The following is a 4875-nucleotide window of genomic DNA, read 5'->3' on the forward strand; positions in this document are numbered from 1 at the left end:
GCCCGGGTCTGGGTCTGGGTGTGAGCCCGAGCCCGAGCCTGGCCGTGGGTCCGGGTGTAAGCCCGAGCCTAGCTGTGGGTCCGAGTGTGAGGCCGAGCCCGGCTCCGGGTCTGGGTGTGAGCCCGAGCCCAGCTCTGGCTGTGGGTGTAAGCCCGAACCCGTCTCTGGCTCTGGGTGTAAGCCTGAGCCCAGCTCTGAGTCCAGATCTGCTGATTGGCTCCGGCTCCCGGCTGTGGCTTTGGCCCTGACCTCAGTCGTGACCTTGGCCAGAGCCCCGTCCCTGGCCTTGGCCTCAGCCTCTGCCTCAGCTGCAGTTGCAGCGCTGCTGGAGCTCCCCGGCACTGCCAGGTCCCGCTGCCCCAGGGGCTCCCACAGGACACATCCCCAGTCCTTGGCTCCTGTGGCCCAGCAGGGCCTGCTTCCCTCACGGGCATTATGGCAGCAGCTGTGCTATGCCCTGTGTCTGTGGCACCCGGCTCAGTGTGCCACAGCAGCAGGCCCGTGTCAGTGGTGGCCATAAACCAAACTACAAAAAGTTCCACCTCCATGACTGAGAACTTCCTTACGCTGAGGGTGGCCGAGTGCTGAACGTGCTGCCCAGGGAGATTGTGGAGTCTCCCTCTCTGGAGACCTTCAAAGCCTGCGGGGATGCATTCCGGTGTCACCTGCTCTAAGTGACCCTGTCTTGGCAGGGAGGCTGGACTGGATTATCAGAGGTTCCTCCCAACCCTAGCAGTTCTGGGATTCTGTGACTCTCTGATCACTTAGCAGCTGGGCCCACACAGACTCCCTATAACTCAGCTGCTGGATGGTCTTTTCTTAGGTGTGTCCCCTCATGCAGCTGTCCATGTCCATGTGTGCACCCCATGTTCTCCCCAGCCGAAGTTTCAGGTGCAGTGGATGTGATCCTCTTCCCTTGTTTGTGTTCCCATTTTCCTGCTGGGTCACTTGGGTGCACAAATTCAGCTGAGGAGCAACCAGAGGCTCACACAGAGTTTCACCTCTGGGGTTCTCTGATCCAAACTGCAGCTCACAAGCAGGACTCAAGGCTGGAGCCATTTGCTCAGGGCAGTGCCTGGGTAATTGCTGTGCATTTTCATGGTTGGAAAGCTCCCAGCCTTTCTGGGCTCCTGAACCAGTGCTGAATCATCCTCTTTATACTGGTCCATCCTCCTTATCACCACCCTTTAGGTAGCAGCACCAATGCTAGATGCCATTTCTTATCAAATCTGACTGGGAAGGGGACTGACTGGCAGTATGGCCACATAGACGTCATTTACTCAGGAGAACAGGCTAAAGACCTTGCCTCTCCTTGCACTTCTCTTTCCCGGGCTAAACAAATCCCGATTTCTCAATAAAAAAGCTCTAGTCGCCTATCCACTGGGCTCCTTCCACTTGGTTCTCACCTCTCTTGCACTGGGGAGTGAGGAATTGTGTGAAGAAGGGGAGAGCCTGGCCCTCTCCTCCAGAAGTCCCCTGAAGGCAGTGTGAGGTGCAGAGTGGCAGGCCAAGATGAATAGCAAGGGTTTAAAAACTCTCCTGGGTAGCTCACTCCGTCGGGTTAGGCTCTACAAACAAGCTGCTGTGTTTGTCCACCCTAACTAGTGGACAAATTTGCCAATTTTTTTGCAAAGCCCGAGGACTGGCTTTTCAAGGCATAGCTATCATTTCCACATTCAGTGTGTGTTTATGGTGTTTAGGCCACTTTCCTAAGTAAATCAGTTCTATGTGAGCGTGACAGCTGTCTGACCCTGCTCAAGGCACGTTTGACAAGAAATGATCTTCTTAGTCCTGTAATTTACTGTTGTCAGAGAAGAGTTTCAGGAGCAGCATCTGTTCCTGAGATTGCCCAACAATTTCCATTGCAAGATTGTTTCCAGTTGCTTGAAATGTTGCTATATTTGACCTGTTTAGATTAAACGCTTGATAGTCACTTGGAGGCAGAGCACAGTAGCTCTGAGAGTAGGTTTTAAGAATCAGAACAAGATGAGTGCACCACAAATTTTCAGCAGTATTATTATTATTTTAATAATCAGGGCAGTGTTGTTCTTGGGAGGAGGGGTTGCAGCCATAACTCTTGATTTGCTGTCCTTTAGCTATACCATAATTTCATAACATGACACGGGTATTAATGTGAAGCTCGAGGTTCACATGAGCTCGATGTGGCACAGTGGGAATGCAGCTGCTGAAGCTTCTGCAAATCCAATTCCATTGACCATGTTCCAGTGGCTCCATGCAGCTTTCCCACACACCAGAGCCACAAGACCCCAGATGCTTCTTCAAGATTTTCCTTCCAGGACCATTTCTTGTGTGCTGAGGAGCTGGAACAGGAATGTTGTGCCCTGCCTTGACAGTGTCTCTTCTCCCAGGCAGGCACAGGAGCCTATGCTGATTGAAATGGCCATGGGAGAGGAGCTGGCTACTCGGGGCAAGGTGTCTGTCTGGGCAGTGGGATTAGGGTTGGACACTGATGGGGAGGAGGAAGATACTGGAAAAGCCAGAGCCAGAATAAAATTAAATACGACAGAAGTCTGCTGTTGTCAACAATGTCAAGGGAAAAGCACAGAGAGGGTGGGGAGAGAAATAACCATTAGCAAGAGATTAAGTGTAGAAGGAGAAGAGAGACTGCTTGGAATAACAGGCAGGGAAGGACATGAAAATAAGTTTTCGTTAGAGGGATGAGATTGGAAGGGGTGGCCGTGGAGCCAGAGGGGAAAAAAAGCCAGTAATCAGTGAATGATAAAGCAGAGAGACAGAGAAACTGGTATTTGGTGGCTATTGGAGGCGGGAAAGGAAGAGAATGCTTGAAATCATGTCACCTTTTCAGTGTGAAGATTAGTGAACAAATAAATCATTGAATCATTAGGGCTGGAAAAAGCCTCTAAGAACATTGAGTCCAGCCATTAACCCAGCACTGCCCGGTGCACTGCTAAACCATGTCCCTAATCACCACACCTACACATTTTCTGCACACTTCCAGGGATGGTGATCCCACCATTTCCCTGGGCAGCCTGTTCCAATGCTGGATCACTCTTTCAGAGAAGAAATTTCTCCTAGTATCCAGCCTAAGCCTTGACGAGCTGAGGCCACCTTCCCGTGTCCTGTGGGACGCCAGACACCGTTTCTCGGGCACCGCGGGCTCCGTTCCCCAGCCCCGCTCCGCGGAGCCGCAGCTCGTGGCCCCGGTGGCGGCGGGTGGGCTCGGACACTCCGTGCCGGGACCAGGATTTGTCACCCAGGGCGGGTCAGGGGAGTCACCCCCCGACACCCATTCTGCGGCCGGGCGGGGCACTCCCGGGACCGGGACTCCGCCGGGCCCGCCGGTCTCTGCTGCCGCCTCTCGGTGCCGCCGGGACTGGCGAGGCGGGATTCAGTCCGGGAGAACCGGCGGGCTCTCCTGCCGCGGGAATGTCGCCACGGCAATTTACAGACAAGAGGTTTCGAGGCTGAGAGAATTGAGGTCGCCCAGCCTAAGGAAGAGAAGGGTCCTTCCTCGCCATAGCGCCTCCCAGCGCCGAAAGGGGCTACAGGGGAGCTGCAAAGGGACTTCTTACAAAGGCAAATAGTGATAGGACAAGGTGGAATGATCTTAACCTGGACAAAAAATAGGTTTAGAATGGATATTAGAAGAAAATTCTTTATTGTGACAATGATGAGGCACTGGCACAGGTTGCACGGAGAAGCTGAGGATGCCCCATCCCTGAGAGTGTTCAAGGGCAGGTTGGATGGGGCTTTGAGCCTCTCCACAGTCCATGGAAATATCCCTGCCAGTAGTAGGGAGGTTGTAATTAAATGACCTTGAAGGTCCCCTCCAACCCAAACCCAAACCATTCCATAATTCAGTGAAAGAAAGCACAAGTATTTAGGAATACTTTACTGTAATGGATGAAACACCCAGGGGTGTAGGGGAAGGAAGTCAGAAGGCAGCAGGCATCTCAGCATGGTACAGTGCACTGAGCAGAGTGTTCCCAAGCCCCAGGTTTTGCTGGGAGATGGTGGAAGCTTTGCAATGAGACTTGGTGATGGAGGGAATAAAAGAGGTGAACAGACTCTGGTGAAAATCCCCCTGGTACAATTTGCAGAGGTGGAAATCAGGGAATTGTATTGAACAGCTCAGAACACACCTGCACTGCCACGCTTTCCTGGGATTTATCAAAGGCTTCCAGTTTAATGACTGGCAAAAAACTGGCCTGAGTCACAAGAGGGAGGGGGGAAGTGCAGCATGCAAGAAACCCACAGAACCCTCTTATTGCCAGAATAGGAAACAGGCAAATTACTGCCAAGGTCTTGGTAAATTGAGGATGTATTACCTCTTACTTCTACATCCTTGATTCCCTGCCGCTTATATTCCCTCGGTTCACTTAGTTAGTGTTGTTTTCTCTTTTGATGTTTATGCCCTTTCTTTCAATGCTCTGACTCAGTGTTTCCAGATGGAGATGTGTGTGGCTTTTCTTAAGAACTTGGGAAAAACTTTTTTTCCCCCAACTTCCTGGCGGAAGACAAGCCAGTCAAGCCCGTTTAAAATGGTAATTTTATGAAACACTGCTGCACTTCATAACATCTGGCAGAAAGGTTACAGCTACACAACTCTGAGTCATTTTAAGAAAAGGGTTGTCTTATGCAATTTGGGAAAAGTGGTACATGGTCATGTAATTTAGGAATTTAAGACAATGTGTGTGCCTCTGAGCAGAATTATATTGCATTGGTGAATTTAATGTTATCACTTATTAACCTTAATGACATGATTTTTCCTCCTTTAAACTGTTATCTGACATACCTGTAGCAAATTGTGAAATATATTACCTGTTTCATCTTAAGAGTTAAAAAAACAATACAGACTTAAGAAAATGCATTCAAATGTTGTGTATATAATCA

The sequence above is a fragment of the Geospiza fortis genome, unplaced genomic scaffold (assembly GCF_000277835.1).
Source record: "Geospiza fortis unplaced genomic scaffold, GeoFor_1.0 scaffold1, whole genome shotgun sequence".
NCBI lineage: Eukaryota > Metazoa > Chordata > Aves > Passeriformes > Thraupidae > Geospiza > Geospiza fortis.